Genomic DNA, 22,013 nt, shown 5'->3' with positions numbered 1-22,013 from the left:
ATATATATATATATATATACACACACACACACGCGCACACACAAATACACACACACATGCAGAAAGAGAAAGCATAATCTTTGCCAATTTCGTTGTGTTATGGGGTGGATGTCTCTCTCTTACCTTTAAGATCATCAAATCCATTTTATTGTTTCATAAATACAACCCAAGTCAATGTAAAAGGTAGTTTTGGAATGATGAGATTATATTTAGGAATGGGGAATAAAATACAAACCTTCCTGGTCCTATGTAAAAAAGTTATTGAACCTAATAACTGGTCCTGCCAGCAATAAGTGAAACATAGCATGCATGATGAATGGTGATGCCCGTTTCACATACTGTAGCTGTGGAGGACCTTTGGCCCACTATTTGCATAACCATTTAAACTTAAGTCATATTGGAGTGCTTCCAATGCCCATTTGAAGTCCTAACTCAGCGCCTCAGTTTGATTTAAGATCAGATCACAGAAATGCTTATTTCTTTATTTATTTATTGGGGAAGGGGATCTCCTTTGAGTCCTTGCTGGTCTTTTTAAATCATTGTCCTGCTGTTTAACCCAGGCGTGCATTTGACTGATCCCCAGAAATGTACAATTTTATAGCAAAAATCAATGTTCCGTTCATCGCAGTAAGCGGCTTGAGACTATAACACTGCCACCAGCATCTATCACTTGGAATTATGTCCTTTTCTTGTCATAAGTACTAATGTTGGGCTGGGTAACGTACTCCATTCAGAAATCATACAGTACTGTGTTTGTCAAACCTGAGTCATTTTTTTTTTAATTTGTGCGATTCAGCAAACTAATCTGGGAACTTCTTAGACCATGCACATTTAGAAATAATGACATATCTGCTTGTCCAAAAAAAAAAAAGTGACATTGTTTGAATTGAAGTGATGTGACTTACTGAAAGGACTACTTCTAACCAGTAGCTAATAATAGATAGTAGATAATTAATATTATCATGGAAGGTTTATTTTTGAAAACCATACAAAAATACAACAACGCAGCATTTAAAGCATGCTACTGATCACCGATAGATGGCCTAAACTAGTATTTCCATTTTTTTGGTAGAAAAATAAACATGACAAACACAAAGCTGCATTTGAAAGGCAAACAATGAAATGTATCTCATCTAAGCAGGCTACTGAAAGTAACCTATGTATGTATTCTGCAGCTGTTTGCTATAAGCCAAATATTACTTGGGTATCCTGCATGTGTCTGTTGGCTTGCTATTGTAGTTACATTTAAACTTTTAGACGTACATTGCTGATTCGGTTTTTGGGTCTGGATCCGCACCATTTTTAATGCTAGTCGTCGACAGATGTGTCACGCCGAAAATCACTGACCGCGCAAAGGCTGACTGCTGCCATAACAGGTCTGGGTGAGTGACGTTGCTGGGAGGGGATCCGCAGGAAGGGCTCCGCAAACACGGCCTGTGCATTTCCGGCGGCAGTGCCCGGCGGAGGGCAGGCGGCAGGCCCTTCAGTGAGAAGCTGCAGGTGGGTACTTGCTGATGTAAAGGAGAGAAGGGCTCTAGTGGACTGGGGCTTTTTTAAATAAGCAGTAAATGAACAAGGCTTGATACATAAAAATAATACTAATGAAAACAAATTTACGCAAGAAAAAAACTGTTCAGAAGTACCACAATCACTCGAAGTGAGTTTGGATTTATCAAAATGTTATTTTTGGTCATTACAAACCCAATTTATTCCAAATTTTGCCAATCGGATTTTCTAAAATCTCATTTGACAGCTAGCAATGTATATATGAGGTATCATGTGAGAAACTCAATGCCATTTCACTCTGATGGTGATGGGAGGCTGCTAATAGTACCAGAATTACAAGAAGTGAGTATGGACTTAGCGGTCAAAATGTCATTTTTGGTCATTTCAAACTGACTTTATTCCAATTTTTTGCCAATTGGATTTTTCAAAATGGGTCTCAATTGTCAGGTAGTGCAGTATATTATGGGGTGAGAAAGGCGGAGGCTCTTTTCATGCCTGAAGAAGCCAAAATCACCACATAATATACAAAAAGCAGAGATCCAATGCTGAGGCTCCCAAAACAGACCCTTCTCAACGCTTTGGCTGCGCCTAGAAATTCTGTCCATGAAAGTAATAAACAGAATCGGTGGCAAAGGGCAGCCTTGGCCGAGTCCAACCCTCCCTGGAAACGGATTGGACTCACTGCCAGATATGCAGACCAAACTCTGACATCAAAGCGTATCAGGGCGTCCGGTACTCCATACTCCCGAAGCACCCCCCACAGAGCCCCCAGACAAACACGGTCGAGCGCCTTCTCCAAGTCCATGACCATTTCCATGGATTTATTCATGATTTAGGCCCAGTTACTCCCACCCCATTTCTATACTATGTGTAGAATCCTCATTTAAAATGTGTATGCTACATATACTAGGGTTTTATTTGTAAAAGACAAACAGGGGTTTGATGATTTTAAAAGGAAGATAAATATGCATAAACTCAACCTGAGCTCAGGAGAGGTGCAAATACTTTTCACAGCGATGTAGCTTAATGTGTATTGGTTATCGGTGTTGGCTGTTTTGGATAACGGTATCCATTTGGTTTACAATGAGCAAATGAAATAATTCCGCTAATGATGATTAGATAATTACACTGCATTATAAGCAGTGACAAAAAGATTCTGGGATTGTGGCTGTGGCGAGTTAAAAAGGGTGAATTGGATCATATGCATGGGCAGAAATTCCAAGATGAAGCTATGAGTCCATAAATCATGATGGAAAAGAAGCGTAGGGTAAATAAACACTGGGGCAGTTGAAGGCCTCCAATAAATCCTTCCATGCTGTACTTCATGTCTTTGTGAATTTGTAAGCAGTAGGCCACATATATCAAGGCTAAGCAAGTTTTTAAATTAGATTATAAAATCAGTTGACATTTTTCAGCATGACCGTTGAATGAGACAGATTATAAATTGTATATAAGGTCTATACACATACCAGATATATGCAGTCTACGAATGTGAGGGCAAAATATAGCTTGTGCACAATTTCTCTTTATATGGAATTGAGCAAACAATGACAAATAACTGTTTTTTATGCTTTCTGCAAAGTCAATTTGCATGTATTTTAAGTGCACTCCTTCAAAGGGTGAGGGTTGATATGTGACAGCAAATTTTTCTGGAAGTGGATTTCTGTAAATTGGCAGCCCGGTTATGCTATAGGCTTTTCTTTTTTTCAAAATATATTTTTTAAACCTTTCTTTTTTGGTTGCATTTGTAAAGGAGGATATTGAGGTATCTCAGTAATATATGCAGACGCATACACACACAAGCACAAACCAAGCTCACCAGCAGGTCATTTTACACAATAACACTGCTGGGCAGGGAGAAGCGGTGCTAAATATAGAAAAGAACTGAGCAGGAGTCCAATGACCTTACAAGAACATCCATTGTGGATGAAATGTTTGAAAAAATGTTGATTTCCCATACAGTCAAAACGTAATTAATGAATAACACATAAATAGAATCCAAAGCTTTTTTATTCATGTTTTGTTTACGCAGTAATACCAAATAAAGGAAAAATAGCGATCGCCAGGATAAAACAGGCATTTCAGATGAGTATACAGAACCTCTATGTTTAAGCATTTTATGAATTTGCTATTGCTATTTAATGATGATAAGGTTTTGGACTATCAATTGTATAAAGGGAAAAGTGGATCAAATTTGTTTCATAGCTTATTCAAAAGACATCTGTTTCCACATGCTGTGTTGATATTTCAGCAATGTGATTACAGTCTTTAGTGAGCCATGTGCATTTAAATATACAATTCAGTACATATTACATACATATTCTCTTATATTTATAAAGCTGCACTGTGTAGAATTAAGAATTGACATTTACTGGTGTTACGTGAATGCACTACAGTGTCTCAGAGAGAACATCCATTGGAAACATAAACCAAGTGAGTAAATACTAATACAATTACAATTCACTATTGGTTTCAATTGACAATCTCGCGGAATCTGTAAAAATTAGGCAAATATGTCAACACTGGTTAGTTACCCCATGCTTCTGTGAACATAATCAAGGAGGCCACAGCTGGAAGTGGGAAGCCCATCGACACATGACGACTGACACAAACGCTGCAAAGTAGGACTCCAGTTCAACAATTCCACACTTTTCGAAACGCAAACAACTCTTACCAGTCAAGTAGAATGCAGGACAGCAATCAAGGCACACGGGGATTAACAACAGGCAACAATACAGCGAGCGGGCTGTCCACGACAAAATGAAACCAAATGTGTAGAATAACTACTTATAATTCTAACTCCCAAATCGATCATTGTGCATCATTGAGAAACTTCTGCTGCATGTAACAAACCACATATAAAGCACACTGAGGTGTTTTGACCTCTATCACATCTATCACGTTGCTTCTTGCTTTTATTTGGCCACCGATTTAAGATCAGACAAACTGGAGTTGTTTACTCCTCCCTCTCACCACTGTCTGTCGCTCCGTGGCTTGTTGTGTTCTAACCTCTTCCCTTCCATGGCACTAAGGCAGTGAGCAATGAAGTGCGCTTGTTTTTTGTTTTGTTTGTTTTTTAACTTTTGCTCCAGTGGTACAACGCTCACTCACCTTTTCATAAAAATGTGGTTCCCTTTGTTCACAGAGAAGAGCCATTCAGAAGGCTCAGAACATTTGTTCAAGTCATGAGCATTGCAATCCGTTAGTTTAATATGATTGATTAATATTATAATGCAAAAACACACGCTCATTCAAAGTAGTCTAATGCAGCGGTCCCCAACCCCCGGTCCGCGGACCGGTACCGGTCCGTGGATCAACTGGTACCGGGCCGCGTGGGCTGCACACGAAATAATGTTTTGGAGATGATTTAGTTTAATGGTACGCGGGCACCGAACGAGACGAACAAGCGGAGCGTTTTGTATTGGATTGTATATGTAGTCAATGGAGTTCGCGTGACTGGGCGCGAATGCACGTCGGGCGACGCGATGGATGCGAATGGAGCGACGCAAATGGCAGAAGCCCCTTTCGAGTGAAGTTATTTTTTATGTACTTTTTCTGCGTTTTGAGTCGCCAATCAACTTTGGGAACATTCAACGGCTCACGCAGGGGGCAGGAATGAATCATGGCGGCTGCTTTGCGGTCACCGGGAGCGATCCAACACGGCCAGCTGAGCTTTCAATGCGAAACAGAGCCAAGCAAGAGCCCTCACCTGGCTTGTCGAAAGGCGGAAGCGAGAACTTGGGACAATTGGTATGTGCAGCGTTTGCTTCACTTAACAGCTGTTGAACCGTAGTTACTGTGCTAAGCTAACGATAGCGCAGCATTGTCAGCACAATATTTAGCACGGTCTCGGCCACTCGATTGCGACATTGAAACTTTTATTTTTTGGCAGGCGAGTATTGCCGCAAAGAATAAAGGTGCTGTCGGTGAAAATATTGGCTCTGTCACATCCCAGAAAAGTGAAAGTTCTCAGCAGTGCTCTTTTTCCGGATCTGCCGTGAAGTGCACAGCAAGCTCGCCCCCCTCCCCTCTCTTGTCGCGATTAAAAAGAATTTGGACAACAAGTCCATATCATACCCCGTCCATACGTTTGTGATGTGTTTTTTAAAGCAGCCCCCCCGCCGGTCCGCAATAGAAATCAATATAAATCTGAGGCGCAATGACAAGGATGATGTGTTTTTTAGAGCAGATAGCCAGGTCCGCAGTCTAAATTTAAGGCTTTGACCGGGCCGCGGTGATCAAAAGGTTGGGGACCACTGGTCTAATGGATTTCGATGGAATTAACACTTCAGGAAAACTGAAATTAAAAAAAAAATAAGGTTGAATATGGAATTCACCAAATCACTTTGGTTTTTGGCACTGAAACGTCCTCACTGTCTTTGCTTTGTGACTGCTTTGTGCTTGCCAAGCTCTTTTTTCATCCAACAGGGTGAGACCTGGGTCATATCAAGATTGCGGGTACGGGTCTTCAAAATTCCATGATAGATGATTGCCACACCCACAGGGGATTTGGGCTTGGTAACGCCCACATACTTCCCATAGAGTTCACACAAATGTCTCAACCCAGTCAATCACTCACGCTGCCATTCTGCAGCTGCCTCCTCTCCCACTCACTCTCAGAATTTTAGTGTGACCAGCCGATGATGGGCTTTACTTCCTTAAGTACTGCTGTTGTTATGATTAGCTATTGTTCAGCCCATGCTGAGCAAGTGGGTACTGGCTATGTTCATTGTTCACAAAGGCAGTGGGTGGTGTTTACTTCTTAAATGGAAGCATGTCTGGTGTGTCCACATGAAAAGTCCTAATTTCATTCAAATGTGAATAAATGGCCATGTCACTAAACTCATAGTATTTTCTAATGGATAGCTATTAACATCTTTTTTTGGGTGAAAAACATCCTTGTCAATTTTGCAAGGTTTATGTCACTGCCATCACAATAAGACATTTTAAACGAAAGAAAGTGCAAAATAAGGAAAATAACACTGAACAATGACCGGGCAAGAAAGGAAGACCAAAAGAAATGAGTAGGGTAAAAAAAAAAAACAAAAAAAACAAGGCTTTACATTACCCTACCGGGGAGGCGTTCAAGGCACATCTGCAGCAGGTAACGCTGTGTCTGTTCGTTTGGTGTCTTGTGTGTGTGTGCATGTAAGAGTGTCCTTCAGCTGATACACCAAGCATACTGTCCCATTTGGAAAAGGTGAGAGAATTGTCAGTCCAAAAGGGCATTTGTCAGGAGGGGGAAAGTAGAATGTGGTGTCTAGAGAGATACAATACGGGAGTCCAGTAAAAAGTTGTTTTGGGAGCAGGCTGACAAACAAAATCCCGCCACACCTGTCTAGAAAATGTTGTGATGACTCCAATAGGAGGATCATTTTTAGCAAAATCAATAGACACTTTGCCTAATTTCACCTCTCGATGCTTGCTGAACATGCTAGGAGCTCTCTGTTGTGCAGGCCACATCCATAATTTCATGAAGTGGAATGCATATGTGTATGCAATCTTCCTCCACTCTATCATTGTAAAGGTGGGAAAAAGCCTGAAGTAAAAAGCAATAATATTTACAAATATAGTATCAGTGACAATCTCTCTGATTGGCTTTTAGCTAGGAAATGCAAATCAGTATGTAAACTACAAGTTAAGGAATTAAAAGGGAAAAGGCAATATCAAGTAAATTAAGATAAGGCAAAATCTTGCTTTTACTTAGATTTGGTAATTACGGAAGTGATAAATGATTTGTGCTCACATGTGACTTTTGTTAGCAAAGAGCAGTGTGATGACACATCCCGCATACCCACTTGTGCACATATTTGGTTCAAAAAGTATTAAAATCATGCAAATTTACTGCCCATGTCACACATCTAAACAAAAGTATTCAAATCCAATTCAAAGTGCAGCTTTTGACTTCCTGAATGTTACTCACAGTAGTACATGTGACAAAGATGTCACGAATGTGAATTTTTACTTTTTTTTTTGTAGTGAAGTGAACCATTTAAATGACAAAGTTATATGACAAAGTGACAGACCACAGGCAGAAGTAGAGACGGAAATGCCGGTAAAATTTGGCCGACAGAGATGTGGACGGATGATTACAACTTGAATCAACTTAAAAATAAAGACGAACTGACGAAAACAGGATGGCATTCAGGGTGCTAATGAAATCAAAAAGACAGACCAGCAAAAAATAGATAAATAAATAAATATATAATTGAAATGCCTACCTCTGCTTGTTTCACAGCTTTCTATCGTTTTCTTTATATGCTGCTTTTGAAATGCGAGCTGATCGTCCTTGGCATTTTGTACACTGATTTGCTGAATTTCTGTAGCAGTACACACATCATTTCATAAGGAACTACAGTACACACAATTCTTCATGGGCAAATGGCATAACTTTGGCTCTGGAGATCAGAGATCAAGTGTGCACACTCAGAACACTTTTCCACCCATATGTCAATGAAATTTTCCCACATGCTCATATGTGTCTGTGTTTGTATTTCTAAGATAAGGTATTCACCTCATACTGTAAATAATCCATTATGTCTTCTCTCTGCAATTTTCTCCAGGTTGGCCTCCCTTCCTCCAGGCTGTCCTTCATAATTTATCCATCTGTCAGTCACTGCAGATGTTCTTCATGTCGATCCTATTTAAATCACAGCACACTTCATAGAGGTAGGAAAACTTGGCTAATGTTTCATTTTGTTATTTATTTTTTGGACTGAATCCTCTATAAAGGGTTAATGCACTTAAACTGTTGCTTTGGACAATGGGCAAGCTTAATGTTCTTGTGCCACTTTGCTGCACTTGGCACTTTGTGTTTTCATTCTGTGCAGGCTTTTATAAAATGTCAAGACTATCAAGGTATTCAGAGGCAAGTGTCAAAAACCCGGTCTCATCTGAAGGTCATGTGTCCACATAAAGAACAATGACCTTTCAACACAGGGCTAAAAACACCCATAAATGTCTAAGAACAAAATAACACACTGTTATGAAGAACCCTGATCAAAATGGTGTTGAATATGTACAGAAAAAGTTGAAAAATGCAGCCGACAAATCTGAGAAAGCTTGAACAGTTTGATCGGGAGGAGTGGGCCAGCATACTGTACTTGTTGACACTAGTCTTATCACCAGTTACTGTACATACTGTTGATTGCTGTGATTAACTGCAAAAGCTGTGTACAAATGTTACGGTGACCACTACATTCATCCAGGATCATTTACAGTAGTTTACAATAGTCAGTTTTAAGTTATTTCAGAGACTATTGTGTGCTTTGCTTTATTTAATGAGAGGGCATAATTTTCGTTTCACATCTAAATAAATAATAGAATTCAGTTAACCTTTTACAATTTCTTGAAACATTGATATATTTGTGTTTGAATGAAATACTAATAATAATATTCTTATTCTTATGTTTATTTTTGAAGGTATTCGTCTCCTAATGATACGCTCTATGAATAACAGATAAACACTTATCCATTTTCTCATGACAATTAAGAATCACCTTTCTAAATGATAGTAATAGGCATTCCAGATCAATATATTCATAATGTTTGCACATGCAGTACAGAGCGCACCTTAATAATTTTTCTGTGTGTGTTGGTGGAAGTATATGTCCTCTGTATGATCTTGCTTTTTTTTTTTTTCCATTATGGTGATTTGTGGTCCAACATCCGCTACCTCTATTACAGAACAGCCAAAGAAAAGCATTACATTTTATGGAATGTGATGGATGGATAAATCATAAAGGGATAACCTGTTGTTGCCAGACTTGTTGTTGTCAAGAGCGTAAATTACATTTTTAATAAATGTATAACACTTTGTGGGATGCCTAAAAAGGCCTCCAACGCCCAATCACACCGAAAGAAACATAATTTATCAGTTGTTTTGTTCTTACTTTATTAAAATGGATTAAGAGTGCTGTAACAAACAATACACATTTCATATTTTGTTGGATTCATGCCTTATACTGTACAACTAGGTCCTGTTCATGGACGTTGGGTGCCATTTCCAGCTAACTTCAGGCTAAATGTGTTGACCTGCTTGTCAATTGTGCATACTCTACAGAAACAGAAAAACCTTCATTCACACTGTGACCGAGTGGCAATTGAACCAGCCTATGCGGAAGTGAGTTTAGTAAACCATTATACTCGAGAGTTACTTTCACCTTGCTAAGCGCTTTTCCCCACTATTCACTATTCATCAAGATATCGATCAATTTTGTAGTTCCAGTAGGAATATCACATGAAAACCAACTTGTCTGGAGCAAAAATGATGATCCAATTGAAAAGGGCTTCATTCTGACCTTTTACAGATTGGCTGGTGGTTGTTTTCAAATTGATTCTGTACATCATTTTCAGTTTTCTCAGGTCAGCAAGGTGTGCTCTTTTGTTCAAGGTGCCTATTTATTGATGACAAGAAAAAAAGGTTTTATATTTCTTTTTGCTGAAACCATTTCAATCATGAAGCCAATAAAATGCACATGGATTTCAATGAACCTCTTCGGAACACCAATTGTTCTTAAGCCATGATTTATTAAGATTCCAAAAAATTATCAATGATAAAGTCTACTCACTCCATGGTTCTTTCGCAATATCACAACAATCATCTATCAGAACTTTCAGTCAAAATCTACTTCATTTATATTTTCTGTATATGAAAGATTGTCATCTAAAATAACCATTTTAAATCTAAATTATTAATTTCCATGTGAGCGTAATTAGAATTCCCTTTTTTGAGCTTTGCAAAACATAGTCTTTTTCATTTTTTAACAAGTCAAAGCATAATGGTCTGAATTTAATGAACATTACACTGCTTGGGGAAAGTCCCATTAGAACGCTTTGTACTTTGCAAACATAACACGTTCCCATCAAGCACACAATTGAAATTCATGCCAATACTTGGTGTTACTTACATTTTCACTTAAGTGGAATTATGCTCAAGACAGGGATGTCCATTTTCTTTCTGGCACACCTATCATATTTCTACATACCAGGTTTCCGTGAATTTCACTACACAAATTTCTATTAGTATATTCTTGTAAATGAGACATTACAGTTTTTGTAAAACAGATTCTTTTCCCCTGTTACCATGACCCATTGTTTGCACTGAATCATTCATAGAAGAATATAGTATATGCAGTCAGCCCCCGGTTTACGAACACCCTCTTTAACGAACATTTCCATTTACGAGCGTTGACCGCGGAGTTTTTTGTCCCCCACTTACGCACAAACCTTCCGTCTAACGAGCAACCCGACATGCCGGCCATTGTATTCGAACATTTAGTTTGGCTTTGCTACGTCAACTAATTAAGAAGTTGACGCTCGTCACGGCAACGTTGAACGCTATTGCTCTTACAATGTCACAGCCACTGTCTCAGTCAAGGTGTCAGTCACTGACTTAGTCACGGAGATGCTATTGGCCGGCGTCACGTCAATCACAGAAATGCCGATATGCTATTGGCCGAACGCCTTTATCTAGCTTCATGGCACAGCTGGTCGGGATGGAAGGAAGGAGAGAATACACCCTCTACATACATACATATATATATATATATATATATATATATATATATATATATATATATATATATATATATTTGTGTGCGTGTGTGTGTGTGTGTGTGTGTGTGTGTGTGTGTGTGTGACAGCGACAGAAAATACAATCCGGGGACTCGACAAGAACTGGAAGGAAACAGAAAACTAAACCTCAAAACAGACTAGATAACAAGAAACACCTGAGCAGGACACAATGGGTTAGGGTTGGCAGGGACAGGTGGACGCAATCACACTAACAAGACGCCGAGACTAGAAACATGAACAACTAAGAACAAAACACACCCCAACCTGAAACATGAAAGGAACACACAGACAAGAAAAACAAAAACCACCAACTAATAACACCCCAAAAAATAAGACAATTATTGTAGCTTTGTGGAGGGTGTGATAAATCTTCTAAAACTTCACCTGCAAACCTGAATGTAGAAATCATTAATGTGATGACTACCAAGGAGTCCAGTTATCTAACCTGTTTACTTCTTCCTTTGTTTTTCTTCCAATTCTACATTCTCCATTTGCTTCTTACAGCTTGTCCTTTTCACTGCTATCCTATTAGATTTTCTATTCACACTTTTGAATTTATTACATCCCCTTTTCATTTTTATATAATGTCATTACTCCCTAATCGACATAATCACTGAACAGCACACTATTGCTTTCTGCAAAATTAAACACATTAGTCACACCTAAACCTTTAAAACACGTCATGAAATTACATACCCATGAGGGTGAAGATGAGAGAATAAAAAGTATGGCTAACTGTCAGAGTGGAAATAAGAAAAAAATGTTTGGAGTTTGTGAAAAAATACAAAAAATCATATTGTTTAAGTCTGTCACTTCGTCACGTATCTCAAAGACTGTGGAAAATGTGAAAATTCAACAGTATCGATCTTAAGTTTTTGTAGCTAAGTTTTTCTCACAAAATTCCAAGAGGTAAATGTTTAATTAAATTGACTATAAATGTTGAATATACAAGCCCTTGGTTACATGGCAATGACAGCATAGATTGAAACAGTATTCTATATCAACACATTTTGCAAAATCTGCTCTTTATATATATATATATATATATATATATATATATATATATATATATATATATATATATATATATAATATCCTAGGTTGCCTGAACCCAACAGAATATGCAGGATTAAATAGCCCTGGTTACATGTAGACAAGGCCTCAATTTCATGTTGTACTGCATGTATCCTGATTATATTCCCGTAAAGGGAAATTTCATTTACACTGCTGTATAAGGTTTGTTACACACCACCCACCTAGACCTAAATCACACACATGCAGGATTTTAAAAAGAGATGTCACGTTAGAAAATTGTGTTCGACCAATGTTGAATTTCTTGGACTGGTGAGCCCAAGTCCTTTAAAATGATTTACTGTTATTGTCGTCTTTTACCACTTGACAGTATGCAGGTTAAACTTGAAGCACCAACAGGTTACCATTTATAACTTTATAAAATTTAGAGGAAAACATATATCGCTCCCCCTTTTGGCAAAAAAAAAAAAAAATCTAATATTTTGTAATGTGCAGAAAGCAAGCAAGGGTAAAACCAGTTTATAATTATTTATCTTGTTTTAATTTTAGAAGATATTTTTCATCTTTGAAAGATAATACACTTTACAATAGAAAAACCTCAGATAACCTTCTAGGACTGATGTCCTTTGAGCCCCAAATCTCATGTAATTCCATGTAATTGCTCAATAAAGAAGCTTCTGGGTGCACGCCAGTTACCTGAGCTTTCTAAAAATGACCAGAGGTGCAGTATGCTAAAATGACAATGTTGCCAAGAAAAGACTTTGAAAAATCCTTCCTGTCGTCTGGGCAAAAAAAAAAAAAGGTTGGGTAGCCAGCCAACATACAGTACATCCACAACCTTAGTGACAGAGAATAAGTGTTTCAAAAAATGATTGGGTGAACATCGTGTAAGGTATTGCTTTGTACTTTTTGCCAGCGCTTCCTTATTTGTCAGAGAGCTTCTTTGTTTAGCTACATTCCTCACGTCTGCCTGTGGAGTCTACAGGCTCGACAGATGTCGGCTTCCCTAGCATACTGTAGATATAGAATTTTGGTCATAAATATTATCCAGAATTTCTGGCCTTGGCTCGTTGTGGACTAAGGATCAAGCCACTCGTTGGTACAAATCCGCTCATAACACGCATAAGGACAACATAATGAAATATGATGCAGGCATTTTCCATCCTTGGTAGGTAATGGTCATAGAGTAGATATAGAGTCACAAGGCTGGTCTTTGGCTAATTTTCCTTTCAATCCACCCCCACTAGACTAAATATAGCATTTTCGTTAATAGTGTCTTTGTGGAATATAAATTAAGCAGCAGAAAGCACCTTTTTTTGTTTGTTTGTTTTAATCAATCTCCTGGGGCAGCCATTTTGCCAATTGCCATCATCTGAATCACAGTTGCTCAGGGCCCAAGTAATGGTTGTTTGGAATACACAAGGTATGATTCTCTTTTTTTATGTTTAGCTTGACTGTAAACTCCAACTGGGAGCGATGATAAACAGCCTCAGTTTTGAAAAATGTTTCACTGTTTGCAAATTGCTACTGTCGTGACAGTAAAGTGTAAAGTGTGTTAGTTTGCCATCATCATATACCAGTGAAATCTCAAGTCTGCCCAAAAATAAATTGGTTTAATTAAAGCTCGTAATTGCTAAAAATTAGTGGGTGGAGTAGCTTTCATCTCACTATATTCAGTTGGTAAATTTATGTTCTATTGGTATGAGGCCTGTAGTATGATTTCTGAATATATAATATGTACAGAAAATAAAAACATTCACTCACATGCTGTGGAAATTTGAAATATTATTAAATATTGCTAATATTGCTATGAACAGCTCTATGGCACTTTCCCAATATATAATAAATAAAGCTCACAGAAGATAAAAGGATCAAGATACGGACCGACAAGCGTTGTTGCAGTGTGCTCGTCACCTCATTATGCACTGTACTGGCAGGACTATTTTCGAAAGTTGATGCACTATGAACAGTGTTGGATGGAACTGGCACAAAAGCAAAACGAATATCCTGAAAGGTACAGAGTGAAAAAACAAGAAAGCCTTGTCTTACACAAGCTATTCCCACGCAAGCGTTTGTGTTGTTTTGCTCCTAGTTGTGTGTCTTTTACAGTCAAGGTGAAGGTTTGTGTGAACAACTCTGTTTATCAGCCCCTGTGTGTTTATGTGGGGATTTGTTTGTGCCATTGTGTGTGTCTACAGGCTGCCAGCTTGCTCACCCAGCTGGTATGAGATTTGGATACCAGGGGAAATGTGCCAGAACTATGACCCCTTACTCAACGTAATCGTTCCCTGAGCCAAAACTATGGACAAAAAAAGCAAAAAGTGCCACCATCCATGAAAGTAGTTCTAGGAAAACGTGATGTTCTTTGAAATGCAGTGGTGGGCTGTGTATTTCAACCCTGGGCCTTCAGTTTTTATTCCTACCTGAATTTATATAACAAAGTCAATATGACGCCTGGGTTTAAGAATCTACACACACACACACACACTCACATACATTCACATACAGTGGTCAGTGTCTTCTGTTTTCATTCTGATGGCTCTGGCAGATTTCAGGGAACCTGACAACACTAGCAAGCTGAGAAATAATTGAATAAAAAGTTTTAATCCAACTTTAAATATATAGCACACAGAAAAGTGTATATAATATGTCATACAAAGAAGAGACCAGGGAGAAAACATTTATTGTAAAATATTCATGAATAAATGTGTGGGTTTATTTTTTTTAGTATGTTTAAGCCAGCGGAGAAGGCCTTGCTGGCCCCCAGGGCCCACCACTGGTAGAATGTGACTTCAAACCAGACCAACAGACTGGACTAAATTATTTGTATATGTGTACCATATAAAAAAGTGCACACATATGTCCTAGCACATCGATGCACACCAACACACAAACACACGCAGGCACGGGGGGGATTAATGTCAAAGTGGGGACATTCTATCGACATAATGCATGTCCTACCAGCTCAGCCTAACTTTTACAATATAAATTTCAAGAATACAGTTTTAACCGTGCTGGTCAAATGAAATTGCATGCAAGTCAAAAATCTCACTAGCAATGCACAACTACCATGCAATCAGTGGTAACATTATTTAGATCTACAGTCAAAAGAAGTCAAAGTAGTCAAAAGAAAACAAGGCTAGTGATTCATAATTTCATTCCATTATAAACTGTCTGCAGACAACAAATATTATCAGTTTAAATCCTTCACCTTAAAAGCTTTTTGATACTTTTAGATACATGGACAAGTCACTTGATATTTGGACCTTGAGAAGACAGTCAGACAGTCTGTGAGGTGACACAACAATCATAATCAGCAATCTGTGTGGAGCTTTGACACACTTCACACAATTTGCCTAGTGTTGGTGCTTTGATCTGTAGCCCTTTTTTTCACCAATATAATGACTAGTACACTGAAAGAGTGGCAAACGTATAAAGTTTGATTATAGAATGCTGGTCCTAGCCACTAGGGGCAGAGGAAGGTGTGGGTTTTGTGCCAAAGTCCATATTTGTTAAAAATCACCCAGTAAGACCATTTTATTTAAAATAAAAAAAGTAAAGGAATTTTGGAAGAATTGAGTTGGGACAAAATTTCTTTATACACACAAAAATTCATTATACGTGAAAGCAACCTTTATAATATTGTTACTAATTTTGAAACTACTGATTACATAACACTACTTGGAGTTTAAGGCAGTTGTTTTCTTCCATGTTAGAGAAGTGTTGCCGCTTAGGCCTACATAATTAGGTGTACTGTCTTGGGAGTAGAGGTATACTCGCATTAAAAATCACTAAAATATCTGAATAAATAATGTTCACCACCAGCTAATAGAACCTACATTATTCTTTCCCAGAGACTTCCTAAACTCAGTTCCAAACATCTTTAATTGCATTAGGCTTCCCACAAACATCTCATTCTCTGTCAAAGAAATGTTATTGTCAGCCAGTGGCCATTTCATAAAAGTCCTTTCGAAGCTACCATGGGTTAAACTATAAATTTCCGAAGATTTCTATGTTCCAGTACAAAACTTTTGTTCTTGTCTATGAGTTTTGTGTATACTGTATCTGTAAAAAGTAATATGGCCTACATTGAAAAGGGAAATCGTTGCACTTATTGGATCTTTAGTGATCCTCCAGCCATTCATTTAGCTTTTTTTTGTTTAACTTAAAAGGCAAGAGTTTGCAAAATGTTGCTTTATTTGTGAACCGATTCAGCTGATAGTCCTGACAGAATGTTTATACAAGCTCAAAGAGGCAACTCCAATCACTCTAGAAAAATAAGAGAGTATATACATTAAAGGCATTTAAAATAATCAAGCATCAATTCCCATAAGTGTTTGTAGGGTCGGTCAGTATTAGTGCATAGAAAATAGGAATCTAACAAAAAACTACTAGAATAATAACATCTGTTTAAAATGAAAAGTTGTGAGTGCATCCAATTGAACCACATTGACTGATAAATTGTTTAGCAATTGCTTTATGAAAAAAACGAATAAACAGTTTGATTAGCATCCTTTTTTAAAGGCTTCTGTAAACAAGATACATGTTCAAAAGTAACATGACTTTACAAACCAAAAGTACGTTGTGGAAAGCTTTTTCAAAGTTGAGAACCTTTGTCATATGTCAAAAATACACATTATATATTGGTGATGAGAGAAACACCAGGTTAGATAAAGGCATGCAACTTTGATGTGCTCTGACAGACTATCTATTTACTGTGGCAAATGGGTGCAAGCCTTTTGCCATAAACCTCGTCACTGCTTGGTGATATTTGTCTATTCTGGCCTGAAGAGAAAAAAAGAGAAGCTAACGGTAGACTGGGATTACTACTGCCAGCCTCTGAGCAAGGCAGACTGTATCTGGCTATGAGGCTGTGAGACACTTTGCCGCATGACTGTAAATAAGGTCGCCACACATGATATACTACACCAATTGGAAATCAATTATGTCGTCAATAAATTGGCTTCAGGATTCAGTTGAATGCACTCTTTTGTCAAATTTGTGAAAGAAACACACACCACCACACATTCATGGAATCTGCCTTTCTACACCTCAACCACTTCGGTTCATCAGATAAAAACAGAAACAGATACATTAAAAAAAAATGCTCATGCAGATGATTAGTGATGCCTGAAAAGGAAAACACTGATATGGTCGGTTCATCCATCATCGTAATTTAATCTCACACACACACATACACACACACACACATATACAGTATATATATATATATATATATATATATATATATATATATATATATATATATATATATATATCCATTCATTCAAGGTTTTTGTTGGCATTAAAATTAGAATGTGTCACATGAGCAGCAGAGTTTGGATCCAGAAACATAGAGGACACTCAAGTGGGGAAGTAGACAAACTTGTGAAAAAAAAAAAAAAAAAACCTAAATCCAACATAACCAGCATCAGAAACTTGGATTCCTGTTTCAGAAAATGGACTCGGCCAGTAAACTCGTAAAACAGCTTGACATGACAGCTTGAAAGCTTGACTTGACACCCTGACAATTTGTTGACTGAGAACCAGCCTAAAGCTTAAATACTCTCAGACATCATTCTTATATCACATAATAATGATAGCTAACAACCATTTTAACAAAGGTTACCAACACTTAATGACAGCAACTGCATAGCAATTGATCACAAAACTATAACTAGTTTTTATTCTTGAGCACCTCTTTGCTGTCTAAAACTTATTTTATATTTTAAAGTTGCAATTTAATGTCACAATGATCTAAAGTCATCCTTTGTTCAAAGGAGAATCTGTAATAAAAGGTGGCTAGCTTTTGTCCTCACACATTTACGACATCTCAGCCTCTACTGTTACCAGAAGACGTACCTCTGCAGAGTAAAATGAGGATTTGTAACTGCAATTAACAGAGTTGCTACGTAATAGTTGGACGTTAGAAACATTTCCTATATCAACATGACATGGATTCTATAAATCCACAATCAAATCTTCACAGAGTCTGTGGTGAAATCTTTTGCTTCAATAGCAGAACTTTTAAATAAAATATATTTGTCTTTTTTGTTGTTGTTGTGTTTTAACACAGACAGAAGGCCACTGATGTTTTTTTTTTTATCGATGCATGCGTTTTTGTTAAGATAAGACAGAGCGAGGCCAGTGATTTTGGATAAAAATAAAAGACAACTATCTCACTGTATCATGTAACAGCATTCTTTAAACACCATGAATGTAGTTGCACCCTCTGCGATGGGGAATCTGTTCACCCCCATCAACCAATGACGACAATGCAGACTCATTACTTGCCAGATCTCCAGACCAATCTTGTGCTTTCTCACAGCCCCCATACACACACTCACAACACCCCCACAACCATAACACATACTCTTCCCACCTCCTCACAGTTACCATCCATGTGTCATCGACTGTTGCTAAGATACAGGCCTCCACCAAGTTTTTTTTTTTTTTTTATTTCTTTCACCACTGGTTTTGACAGCGACCCCATTCTGTTGGATCACTTCTTTTTCCTATTTGCCATTGTCTTCAGCTGGTATTTATCGAGTCGCTTCCATGCCTGTAGTGGGCTCCATCTCTGATCCACGTCTTTTTATATTTTCACCAATTACGAATGACATTGGATAAATGATTGCGGCCCAAACGAGATGTTTGATTTGAATATACCTCTAAATGTGATTGGTGCTAGGATTAAATATTATCTTTTACAACCAAATATTTATTTATTTTTTGTGTGAAAATGAACAGTATAGTATAAAAGAGGCTGTATACACTATAGAGTACATGGCATATTTATTGCATACAGGTAAGCGGTTGTGGTCAGAATGTACAGGCGTGTTAGTTATTAGTATTTTCATGGTTTGGTTAACGTAGAGAAAATTATATACAGCCATGGTGGTGGGGTACACTAGGTGGAGGCTGACAAGGTAATTTATCTCCATTGTGGATGCAAAGTACCCTAGGGCAGCACAAGACACACCAAAAGGCAGACGCCTAAAAGTGTACATACTGTACACTCACATTTTCCAACTGAGACACACATACACATCATGTGTTTTTTTTTTTCTACCTCCCCCTCTTCTAATCATGCTCTACTCCAGGGTTAGGGAACTCCTCTGTGCCGTATCCTGCCTTTTTTTAATGTCTTCCTCTTCCAGCATGCCTTCCAACCACCAGAGTCTTACTTTGGATGTTCAAGCCGCGCACAAGCAATAAAAGATATTGATTTTTATCTTGCTGAGACCTAGTTACCAGCTTCCTGACTTACTAATATGTATGTATATACTAAGTACTGTAGTACGTATTGGGAAAAATGTTGTATTTTAAATTAAACAGGGAGCTAAGAAGTAAATCAATGAAAAAAACAATGCAGTCTATGTTCTTCCTTTGTACTAATTCTGTGACTATGCCAAAAAGAGTATGTAGTATGTCTAAAATGTATGTTTTATAAAGTCAGTTTGAATTGGTGTTCAGACAGTAATGTAAGAAGGCCATCGCTTACAATACTTGCCTTAACATGCTTACATTTTTTTAAATATTTTGCCCGCTTCCCGCCAATTGATTCACAAATGCAAAGCAGAGAGTAATCTGCATAAAGAGCCTGTCAGGGTGTGTATCGTGTTTTGCAATAACATAATCACATGAACATTTTCCACTTGAACATGGTTCAAATTTGCTCCTGGCAGATTTTTCACATGATTTGCAAGAAACTAATAAACTGTAGTGAGCTCATATGCATCATGGGTTTAAACTGATGATTTAAACATTTTTTTGTTTGTTTGCTCTAGTTCCATCAGTGATTTGTTTAATATGTTTAATAATAGTAAACACAAACAAATAATAAGTAGAATAGAATGCATTAATTCTCATGGTGCAGCAAGTATGCAACGGACCTAAGTGAAAAGAAGAATAAATAAATACCATCATGAATGTTTTAAAAGCACATGAGTTGTTGTAATTGCAAAGGCCTTCGGTGGTTTAAAACAATTCACAAAAGCGTTTAACTGCTGAACCCTCCTTCCATTGCCTTTCTTTAGCGCTTGGGAGGTAGTCGCTTACGCCGAGCCAACTATTTGCAGGCTTTGAACTAATAACCACTTACATTCACTAATGGATGATTTACTGTCTTAAATATTAAAAAGTTAAAATGTGTGTTTCTGCAACGAGGAAGCCAGAATACTCAAAAAAAAAAAGAAAGAAAGAAAATAATACACAATAACTTAGCCACCAACACAAACACTTTGGACTAAAACTGAGGTAGAATGTAACCACTTTGAGAAGAGCGAGCAATAATGTTCCTAAAAAAAGTCTGTATGCCCAGCAATTGCCTGGCAACCAGTCCAGGGTGTCCCCCGCCTTTTGCCCAAAGACAGCTGGGATAGGCACCCACAAGCTAGGGACTCGAGTCAGAATAAGCAGCTATAAAAAGTGATGGAATAAATATGAGAATCTTTGTTTGACACATATTGTAGAAATGTGCATTGTTTCAGTAGCAAAAGTGGACAAAGGAAATCAAAAATCTGCAATGAAGACAATTTATGCTGTACAATATAGAAACCTGAAAAATTGCTTTGCAGTAAATAACTATCAAATCCGATCAATCAGCAACTTAATTTGTATTATAGGTGTTTGGATTTGATCCCGTAGTATGGACCGTTACGATAAAGGGATGCTGTATCTTGCTGATGCTGATCGAGATGAAGCAAAACATATAACCTGTGCCTCTCTGTTCGTCTCAATTCAAAAATGTTCTAGTATTGTCTCATCTGTCTACAACTCATCTGAAGCCGTGTGGTTTGTAAAAATTTGGCAAATTCCTTTCTTGTTATTTAAGTTTTTGACCCTTTAATGGTTTTATATCTTTTAATGGAAGCCTACTAAAACTTACCTTTGTGTATAACTCTAGTGTTAAAACACCAAGAAAAGTCTCCCACAGAACTGACGTTCAATGTTATTGATTAGCCCAGCATTCAAACTGTGTAGCATAATGTAGTCTGATTGAGCCCACACATAGCACATCACATGTTTCAAGTTCGGGCAAAAAGATAAAGTGTCACATAAATAGCTGGGGAAAGCGCTTAAAGCTGCGGCAAGCTGATCCCTTCGAAAACTTCAGCCAAATAGGAAATAAAAAGACTTTCAACTTTTTTGTGTGCTAAAAGCTGCCCAGGTCAAATTCCTTTTAAATGTATGACAGGAATGTATGTCAAAACGTCAGGCCCCCTTGCACACAGACCCGTATTTTTAGTTAAGATCTGGATAGCAGAAATTGTGCGATGATGTTGTTTTTCTGACAAGATGAGATGAAATGATGACATAACTGTAAATTTACATGAAATCTTCAACTTAGTTTGTTAATTCCAAAGAGGATTCCAATCAAAGAAGTTAGCCAAACAAGTTCTTAAATAACCCATTGTGCCCTAAGGGGTATCTCAGCTCACTCTGCACATTTCAATCATAATAAAAGAGTGACAGAGAGATGCTATGATCTTTCCTCTCTCCTGTTAGATTCAAGCACATCGGAGCAAAACCATAGCAGACACACATCATGTGCAAAATTCTTAAAAGTCTGACAATGAAAAATGAACGGATATAGCTTTTTGACAGATGAACAATGAAGCATGTTCAAATCCCCAAACTATAAGCTTTAAAGGTATGAGTCTTTGTACTTCCATCCTTTATTTTTTGTTTTTGTTTTTTTTTTTTTACTACTTGTTCATGTTCAAGCTGAAGCCATTCCCAGCACATTTAGGGGCAAAAGGCAGTATACACCATGGGCAGATTAACCATCAATCAGAATTATGCATCAAGTTTTGACCAATTATAGTGTACTGCTACATACACATAAATACCATTTATTACATTGGTTATGGAAAATATTTAGAAATTCTGTTTCT

The 22,013-nt window shown here is 37.7% G+C and overlaps 1 protein-coding gene across 5 annotated transcripts in view; it reads left to right on the top strand.

The window, feature by feature from the left end:
• LOC148416200 (leucine-rich repeat and fibronectin type III domain-containing protein 1-like protein) overlaps window positions 1-22,013 on the top strand; it is a 169,480-nt gene that overhangs the window by 82,888 nt on the left and 64,579 nt on the right. For all 5 annotated transcript variants that reach the window (XM_088428072.1, XM_088428075.1, XM_088428074.1 and 2 more), the window contains one exon: window positions 8,070-8,175. The gene's annotated coding sequence lies outside the window, so the exon portion shown is untranslated. The remainder of the gene's footprint in view (window positions 1-8,069; window positions 8,176-22,013) is intronic.

The sequence above is a fragment of the Hippichthys cyanospilos genome, chromosome 11, assembly GCF_059441005.1.
Source record: "Hippichthys cyanospilos isolate Australia breed blue-spotted pipefish chromosome 11, RoL_Hcya_1.0, whole genome shotgun sequence".
Lineage (NCBI taxonomy): Eukaryota > Metazoa > Chordata > Actinopteri > Syngnathiformes > Syngnathidae > Hippichthys > Hippichthys cyanospilos.
This window is presented reverse-complemented; position numbering and strand designations above follow the sequence as displayed.